Source organism: Lathyrus oleraceus, chromosome 4, assembly GCF_024323335.1.
Source record: "Lathyrus oleraceus cultivar Zhongwan6 chromosome 4, CAAS_Psat_ZW6_1.0, whole genome shotgun sequence".
NCBI classification, from domain to species: Eukaryota; Viridiplantae; Streptophyta; class Magnoliopsida; order Fabales; family Fabaceae; genus Lathyrus; species Lathyrus oleraceus.
The window spans coordinates 19,027,940-19,038,246 of NC_066582.1; the positions used below are offsets into that span (position 1 = coordinate 19,027,940).

At 39.7% G+C, this 10,307-nt stretch overlaps 1 long non-coding RNA gene across 1 annotated transcript; it reads right to left on the minus strand.

Annotated features, from left to right (window-relative positions):
• Positions 1-355: 355 nt before the first annotated feature.
• LOC127135105 (uncharacterized) lies at positions 356-1,583 on the minus strand. Its single transcript, XR_007808419.1, has 2 exons — positions 1,458-1,583; positions 356-1,250 (listed from the first exon to the last, which is right to left on the minus strand). It is a non-coding gene; the product is annotated as an uncharacterized LOC127135105 (long non-coding RNA).
• Positions 1,584-10,307: the final 8,724 nt, after the last annotated feature.

Below are 10,307 nucleotides of genomic sequence, written 5' to 3' on the forward strand. Positions count from 1 at the left end.
ATTTCATTAAATTTGTAACGTTCCTAAAGATTTAGATGAAGTTGTGGATTTTTTTGGACAAATTTAAATTTCAGTTGAGTAGTTTTTGAATTAGATTTCAAATATATCTTTCGAAAGTTGTGTAGTTTTTGAATTAGTAGATTGTTGAGACAAAGTTAAATTCCAATCTAATAATTTTTATTTTATCTCAATATATTTTTTTACAAAAATAATAATTTCAAAATGGGCTTGATCGCCCGGTAGGCTTGGATTTCCCACCAAACTAATATCCACGAACCATTTTTCCTATCAAATGTGGCTCATTATGTCCTCAATGAATAACAACCTGAACATATTAGTTAAAGAAGATAAATTGCCCCCTCCCCCCTTTACACGATTCAGGGAAGAATCAATCTTTTCCACTACGACATCTCCATATAGGGAATTAAGGAAAATCACTTCCAGCAAAACCTAAAATGTCTCATCTAAATACCCTGATCCCAAAATTGAGAGATCATCCACTAATTTAAAAAAAAAAACACAAACAAAGTCTTTTGTTTTCATTTAGACAAACAAATTCTCTTGATTGTACTTCTTAATGAGCACCATTCTAGGCCTCAAATTCAATCCACATGGCGTTTTTGTTGACGGTGATAATGAGGACTCATCATGAATAATACAATTATTCTGATCCATGTCGCTGCTGCAAGTGGCATTGCCTCCATGGGAGTCTCATTTTTAGTGCAGTGTGACCATCACCAAGCTTGGTGGTTTCTCCTTCACCCATGTGTTACTTGTTAAGAGGTACACATGTTTATATTAATTTAATTTTGAGTCAATATATTAATAGGATCGCAATTGACAAACTAATAGAATTAAAATCAACTAATAAAAAATGTTTGCTGAAATTTTGTAATGGTGCAACATGCATAAAATTAGAAGATGTGAAGCATCGCCTAGTTAGGCCAACAATGGCATAAGGCTCCAACATGATATATATGAGGCTTATGGTGTGATTTGTATCTAGTAGCAAATATCACAAACAATAAAAGTAAAGTATTGTAAAAATCTAGAGATAATAACGGAATAGGACACCACGCTTGACCACATCAGTTGATGAAATACATAAGTGATCGCCCAAGCTCGCCTCCAGGTATCCGCATCAATTGTGCTGTGTCTAACTAAGGATGCTCCCATGACCGGCGTCTCTACTTCTGCGTGATCGGCGTGCGGCAAAAGTCATGTCTTTGAAATCAAGATTTGGCAAACTCCTGAGAGCACATGAAAATCATCAATGAACTCGTAAGCATTTTAATAGATTTGTTTAATGCTTCCTAAAGGTGAATATGCCACCGACATTTTCGGAAACACTTTTGGTACACCCATTGAACAAAACTCCACACAACTACGTTTACTGATAAGTTTTTTAGAATAAATATATAATAATGATAAATATAGGTTGTAGTCTAGTAGTATACCTCACGCAAGATCATTCGCATGACTAAATCCATTATACAACGATTTAATAGAGACAGTGTTTTAAATCACGTGAAAAACTTGTTTATCATCTGGTAACATGTATCAAGTTATTTTTTGTATTGAAATATAAGTGATAACGGATTAACACCCAAAGCTTTTATAGATAAATAACATGTTTAAATTTTTAAAAGCACTTAAATAATTATAAGTTAGCGAGTCACCCTTAATTGAGGGACTCATTCTTAATTAAAAGACTTGCTCTTAAGTGAATAGTTGCCCTCAACTGAGGGGTTTAATTGAAAGAAATGATTTGTCTAAAATACTTTATCTTTTACAAGTCCTCGTTCTTGAGTCCTACAAATCTTGAGGGACTCGCCCTAAGTAAAGTATGAGGGACTTTTCCCATAAACTATCACCGCCTCTCGGGGCTAAGCCTCACAATGTGTCTTTCCCAACTTAAGGAACAACAAGAAATCAATAAATATACCGCCTAATACAGGAGTATTATTAGGAGGCGACAACGCTAATTATATGAAAGCAAAGACTTAAGAGTTGTAAAGAAGGACTTATTCTATCTATGGTTTTCTTGAGGGACTCAACCTATATAATTCTACCTTGAGAGAATCGCCTTTACAAGTATCTCTTTAGGGACTCGTTTATCTAAGTCTTGCCCAGAAATAAATTAACTTTTACCTAGGTTAAATCACTCCGCCCTTTCCAAGTCCTCGTTCTTGAGGGATTGTATAGTGGAATAATTTTATTGGGCCTAAAAAAGGGACGATCCAATATAAAGCGATTTGGACTAAGCGCATTGATATTGGGTGAGCGCCTGAAGTTGGCCTGATCACCTGAAATGGGCTTGATCGCTCGATTAGGCTTTGAATGTCCAATTGGGCTTGGGCCACTCGCTGAATTGGTACTCATGACCCATTTCACCTATAAAATATGGCCCATTAGGTCCTCAAGGAATAACGGTCATAATGTATTTGTCAAAGAGGAGAAATTGACTCCCTCCGCGATTCAAGGAAGAATCAGTCTTCCCCACTTCCACATCTCCATTGAGGGAATCAAGTAAAGTCACTTCTAGCTCGGCCGAAAAAGTCTCTTATAATACCTGAATCCCATAATTGAGAGATCATTCACTAATTCCATAAAAAATACACAAATAGTGTCTCTCATTTCGATTTAGGCGAGCAGGTTCTCCTTATTTCACTTTTTAGTGAGTACCCTAGATTTTCTCACGCCAATTTTTTTAATACTCATTTTTTAGTATCTAGGGACGAATCAGGAAGTGAGATCCCTTAGCCATCAGTTATGGTTTTGGCGTCGCTTTTTTCTCCCTTGGAGGTAGCATTCACTAAGTGTGTTTTTTAAGGTACTTGGTTATTCCTCTTGGATAATATTTAGATCTTGTAAGACAAATGTTAGAGTAAAAGAAATACAATTATTGATATCCTGTATGGCTCAAGTTATTTCATTCTTGTCATATGTTCAAAAGAGAATATAATGCTTATGGTTTTGGATCATTATGGAACTGCTAGTTATCTTAAGTAAGGTGTTTCTTCCTTCTACTTGTCTCGACTTCCATTTCCTTCTATATCAATTTTTATTTTTTCCTAGACATTGTCTAACTTGACAATGACTTGTAAAGGTTCATTTACTTTCTTACGTTCTTTGTTCTTTTATTCTCCGGGTTCCTTCCTTTAAGTAGGACCTTTAGTTCTCCAATTCTACTTCCACCGTATCCATGATGCCCTTATTTAGGTGATACTTTAATTTCAAGTGATTCATCAAAGAGATGGCTCCTAGAGTGGAAAACTCCAGGTACCTGATGAAGGAGAAGAGCGATCCAAAATGCAGCGGAATTTAAAATTTCTCCTTTAGTGATCCTTACGAATGGGCATGATCAGTGATAGAATTGTTATCTCTTTTGGCGATTGTAACCTTTGATGCAGATCTACGGAGCGATCACGAATGTTGAACGATGACAACGCCTCTACTCAGTCCACACGAACGGATTCCTCCAATCTCAGTGCTAGCTGATACGGATGAAGGCTTTGAGTGAGTGTGTGTGTGTGTGTGTGTGTGTGTGTGTGTGAGAGAGAGAGAGAGAGAGAGAGAGAGAGATAAACGAAATTGCAACTACACAAATGCTTCTACACAAGGGTTCTATTTATAGAACCACTTATGTGGGCTGCAAGCTAAAAAGCCCACTCAAGTGTATGTGGCCCATGTCTTATAATATGCCAAAATCACTTAAGCACGTGGTAGCTGTCGCATTACGCGAAAAACCGGCGGGAAAACAGGACAACAGAGCCGCCACCGTGCGTTATTTATCCCAAAAGAGGGAAAGGAAACGCTCAGAGTAAACCTGGGAAAAACATGGTCTCGCGACCAAAGAGAAAGGGTAAGGGAGTCGGTTACGCAAGGGGAAGGTATTAGCACCCCTCACGTCCGTCGTACTCGACGGGATCCACGCTCTAAGAAAGAAAAGGTTGCTAAAACAAACACCACACACACACACACATTGGCCGAAAGAGACACAAGAAAACAAACAAGACTGAAACTGACTCGGCAGGATATCGCATCCTGGGCCTACTTAGTCTATCAGGCATAGACATCAGAGTCAAAGTAGTTCGAACTGGGGAAACGACACATGCTCGCTAGGATATCGCGTCCTATGCATACGTATCTCCTTGGACGAAGGAGAATCAGAGCATTCGTAGCTCGGCTGACCCGCACACAAAAAACAGGCAAAGGCAAACGTGGAGCCCGAATGCCAATCACTGGAGTTACATCAGCATCCAAACCAACACACGCACACTGGAACCCAGATGCCACTCGATGGACTTATACCGGTTTCCAAGCACACAACAAGAACAAACAGACAACAAATTGCTAAGGAGTCGGGAACTCGAGCCTAGCAATCGTCAAACAACACACACAAAAAGAAAAAAGGTGCCCGGAGAGACCTCGCACGGTCTCCTGCCTACATACCTCGTCTGGAATGAGGATCAGGGCGATGTAGTTCCCCTACAGAGGGGAGAAAGACTAGCCTAACCAGATAACAGAGGGAGACACAACTAGGGAGACTACGACTCGAGCCTAGATGTTATCATGCAAATCATCCCTAAGTTAAGGTTTCTAGCTAACTTGCACAGGAAGCAAGCCTATCCTAACCCTGACTTGCACAGGAAGCAAGCCAAACTAAACCTAACTTGCACAGGAAGCAAGCTAAACTAAACCTAACTTGCACAGGAAGCAAGTCAAACAAACACACAAGCACAAGTAGCACACACTATATGCAAACAATGGGCTCAATCAAGGTTAGGTTTTAGTCGAGGGGTCATATCAACCTCAACAAACAAACCACTGGAACTGGGTTAATGGTGCTCTTAACCTTGACATTGAGAGCCAAGGTGAAGCAGATGAAAGGTGAGTGAAGATAAGACTTCACAGCTCTTATCCCTGGCCTGGGAGAGCTTAAGACAAGAATGTGTGGGTTCAGAAAGTGGGAACCCTTCTACACATTTAAAACTGACTCAACTGTACAATTGTACAAGATCTTGGGTTTGTATCTGCAATGCATCAACACAGTGGTGTGAGCAAAACAGATGACACACAGAATAGCAGGGGATAGGTTGCATATCCCTTGGGTTCTGCCAATTGCCTCTTCACTTAGGAGGTCTTTGATATGTACAAGGACAAATTGTAAACATACACAAACATTGCCTCTTAAGGAGGACTTCAGACAGTTGTCTGGCCAAGTAACAGGCCAGGTCTTCCAGACTACATGAAGATTAGAAATATACCTCAATGCAAATTGCTTATACAAGCAAAGCAAAGCAAAAGTTCACAAGGAACTGAGCAACTAAAAGCACCTGAAATAGTCAAGCAGACATTAGTATGCAACTTCAAAACAAAGCAAAAGGAAACAGACATCAACAGTTAATCATAAGCAAGTGAATGTGCAAGGCACAAGGCTCAAGGCATGTGAGCCAAGCAACCTACAAAAAATAACATGTTAGTCATGATAAACAAGCAAGTTCAATCAAAAAGAATTGGTCTCATTGGCCATTTGTTGGTCAACCTGAAAACATGAACTCAAATGTGAGTAACAGGACCACTAGGGCAAGCCTAGGGTCAAAAGTGAATGAGAAAGTTAAAACAGCAAAGGGCAAGTATCCAAAATCATGTTCAAACAATCAAGAAACAAAACCAATTGGGTTCACATTCATATCAATCATCATTATCATTTCATGAACAAATTAGGTCAAAACATGGCATTTAAAAGCTCATAGAAGTCAACAGCAAGACTCGAATCAAAAGCAATCTCAAATATTTCCAAAAATCACCAAATAAATCATGATCAAACACAACCCACAGCATGGTAAGCATGTCAAATTTCATCTCATTTGGACAAGTGGAAGGCAGTCAATGAAAATCAGAAAGGCAAAGCAATTTTGAACATGCTCAAAGAAGTCAACCAAACATGCATCAACTTGCAAAATTCATAAATCAGGGATGGCATATGATAAATGAATGGGACTAAAACCATGGCAAAGCTTAAGATGTATAGTAATCTCATGTAAAATTTCATGTCCATCTAATAAAGTATGAGCATCTCACAAAACAAATGGGCACAAGTGTCACACAAAGTCAACATATGATCAAACAGGGGACAAAAATCTCAATCAAATGGAAAATGCCATAAATAAATCCACAAAAATTCACATACAAACTAGACATATTCAAGCTCAAAAATGCAAAATTCAATCCATTTGGAGGTCAATAGGCATGGCTATGAAAATCAACAAGTTGCACATCAATGGTGTGACACAAATTGTCACACCCTACTTCAAAAAATCATAACTCACAAACCAGAAATGGGAAATTCATAAACTTTATACCAAAATCACCAGGGATGTGTCTAGTTTGTGCACAAAAAGTTTCAAGTCCATAGGATAAAGCATGACTATTTCACAAATGATTTGGTAAAATGTGCAAAATGTGGATACATGTTACAAACCAATATGCCAAATGAAATCCATTCATCATAAAAATCTGGAAAAAATATGACAATTAAGTAGAGATCATGATGAAAAGAATGCAAAAAATCCCATGGAAATTGGACTAAAAACAAAGGAGTTATGATTTTTCAAAGTTTGTGATCAAAAATGAAATTAAAAATGAAAAACAACATAATTCAATGGGACATGGGGCACGCTGGATGGCATAATTGTAAATAGCCAAGTCACTTAACAGAACGCGGTCGTTTAGGGCAATGAAAGGAAATAATGTGATTGGTTGTTATGGGCCAACAGTGCCATGCACGTGAATTCTGGGTAACAAAACATGAACTAGGGTTTCATGAACAGCAACCAACTTCATCTTCTTCCCTAAATCGATTCCAACAGAATTTTTCCAGAAATTACAATTGGGTACACCAATCGACTCAGCAAGCAACAAACAGCATGAATCCAACACTCATTTTCATTTAAACAGGCTACAACTCATGAATCGAGCAAAAACAATATGCAATATCAAACTTTAAAAACCAGATTTCTCCTAAACTAATCAACCATTTTCAATCATTCAAAGCTCAGTGTGACCAGGGCAAGGAGATCTACAAAGTGCATAGCATGGTTTCAAGAAATTGGAGATTTGAAATCTTACTTGATTTTGGAGCAATGAGTGAAACAGTTGTTGTTTTGATACTTGGTGATGAAACAGTCGCACAGCAAGTTCCCAGGAAGTGAATGGATGAAGATTCTTTGCTCAGCAACCCTTGAAACAAGCCAATTCGAATTTTGCCATTGATGATGCTTAGAGAAAACAGTCACGAATTGGTGGTTACAGTTGTGAAATGAAGGTAGAAATAAGCTCAAGATGGTGAATAGATGTTGTAGCAAGCAAGGCACAGTTGAGTTCTTGAAGCTTGTTGACAGATTTTCCAAAATGAGAGAAAATGAGAATTTGAGAGAGTGAGATTTTTCTGTGTGCAAAATAGCTGCTAGGGCTCTCTTCTGGCAGATAATGATCTTTATATCCTCTGTTTAAGGTTGCATAAGCAAGGTGCTAATCACATTTTGTTTTAAAATCAAAATTGCTAATTTGGACCATTTGGCTTAAAGGGATGGTGCATAAGCAAAGGCCACGAAATTGGGCTTGCAACAAGTCATAAACAATGTATCTGAACATATCTGAATGGCAAAATTGGTTGGGAATAGTTAATTTGAAACTTCACTTTTTCACCTCACTTAAAATTAATTCAAGTAGGTTCAAAAATGCCATTTTGATCCATGAGGTTTTGGTGCATGAGGGTTACATTTTTGGAAAGAGGAGGTCAAATGTGACTTGTTGAAAAAAACCCCACCAAATTTGGCCAAATGGTTTGAGAGATATGGCCTTTTGAAGTTCAAGAATTTTTGAAAATGAATTGATCATATCTTGCCAACCATACATGGGAATTGAGAGTTCTTGGACTTTTTGGAAATGGGAGAACAAGATCTTCAACTTTCATGTTGGGTAAAAATTCATTTGAAGCTTGTATCATGATGTAAGTTTGGGATCAAGAAGTTTCCATTTTTGGCAAGTTTCAATTACAGGTCCAGTTTCTATTTTTGGAAATTTATGATTTGGCTTCAAATTCTTCAATGATGATGTTTACCATGATATATGAGGCCTATTTGGACATGAATAAGCTCTCTCAAACCAAATCCCATCATCAAAACCATAAAATCAATCACAATTGACCAAGTTTGACTCTTTAGGGTTTCTGACTGACTGTGCATTGAATGATGACCTCTGAACATCCAATCTTTGACCTAAACACTTCAAATGGATCCCCAAGTCATGTGAACATGTTGGACCAACCCTAGGGCCTTGGCTCAATGAAAATTGCACTGACTTGCTTGATTGACTGATCTCCTGACCAGTTTGACCTAATTCCTCTGATGATCTTGCACTTGGGCAAAAAGGGACAATGCAATGCTATGCAGTGGACCATGTTATGTTATGACCTAATATGAGAATGTATGTACAATGATAGGTGCAAATTTGAGGTGCTACAGCTGCCCCTATTCAATCAGCTGGGAACCCGAACGGATGATAGCAGCGGCTGTCAGACTTTCAGGGTAAACAGGGATTGAATACCAAAGAACCGTAGAAATTTGCACTCTACTGGGAAAATAATTAACAATGCCTGTCATAATTGGCAAAGGAACAGTCTTGAAACAAGAATCCGTCTGGAACGGAAAAAGTCGGCCTGATCACCGAAATAGTAACGTCGACCTGGATACCAAAATAAATGGTAACGCAGGGATAACCATGGCCTGAACACCACACATCCGCTGGGGATTATTATCTCTCCTTTTCATGCTTTTCTTGAACCCCGAGATTTTTCTTTTGCGCAAATGATCCCCGATCCCTGCAGTTGAACCCCAACATCTTGTTTTGCCAAAATAATGAACCCCATTCTCCAATTTGAACCCCAGTCGCCTGACGATAACTCGCGATCGCCATTGTGAACCCCGTTCTCCAGAAAATGCCGCAACATCTCCCTTTCTCCATTTGAACCCCGCTCTCCAGAAAATGCCTCAACATTTCCCTTTCTCCATTTGAACCCCGTTCCCAAAAAATGCCTCAACATTTCCTTTTCTCCGTTTGAACCCCGCTCTCCAATTTCTCGTGATAATTCCGCTGGCAATGTCGGAAATAACACCAACACCACTCTGAGGGCGACATATCAGAGGGTATACCTTCACAAAAGGAAGGTAACATGTGCGTCTCTTCCCTGGAAGACACCTATAACGACCTCCATTGGCCTCAGCCAAAGTCTAAGGTGACACATGAACAGAAAATAATCCTGAGGACCTCATCCCGGATATAATCTTCAACTCCAATCTCCATTTGAACCCCAGAAAATGCCGCAACATCTCCTTTTCTCTAGTTGAACCTCGATCTCCCAAAAAATGTCTCAACATTTCCTTTTCTCCAGTTAAACCCCGTAATCACGCTGATCGCGTAACGTCCTTTGATTCCATTTCCTTCTCCGCTTGACAGAAAAATTTCCTCCAATATCGCACTACTGGGGAACATTGCTGATCTGACGTCATGATGCTAGACTCCTCAGAGTAACATCTTCCAATCGCTGTCTCGCACGACAGAAAACTCCTCCAGTATCGCACTACTGAGGAACACCTCTGATTCAAAATCAAGATACTAAACTCCGCGGAGCAACACCTTCACTTCTGATAAAACCACCTCTCAAACGGTAACCACGGCTTCAGCCTAGCTTATGCGTGCAATATGATGCATGATTGACTTTTCTGCGTAATGCTCCATAATTATGGAAATGCTACGCGATTTATTATGCAATATGCTATGCTTATTCTTCATGATAAATGCATAAAAAATGTCCCCCTCAAGGGACTCTCCTGGGGAGCTCGAGACACTCTGCTGAGGAACTCGTCAATACTCCGATTCCACCCTACTGGGGAATGACGCTGCTGTTGGGAAAAGGTAACCCTTGCTGGGGAAAGCTTCCTTTGCACCCAATCCGCTTGGGGAATTGCTGAGGGATAGGAACCACCAACACTCAGTGGGGATACCTCGATCTTTGACTTGCGGGGGATATCAATCCCGACTCTGCTTCGAGAAACCCTCACAGATACCTGACGACTTCACTGGGGAAATGCTCACAGATACTCCGCTAGGAAACAGCAACCTCCAGGCCTGGCAACTGGGGAAGCATTGATCTAAAACCTGCTGGGGATAACCATCCTGACCCTGCTAGGGGAAACGAATGCTACTCCGCTGGGGACAACCCATGCAATCCACAGGTAGAA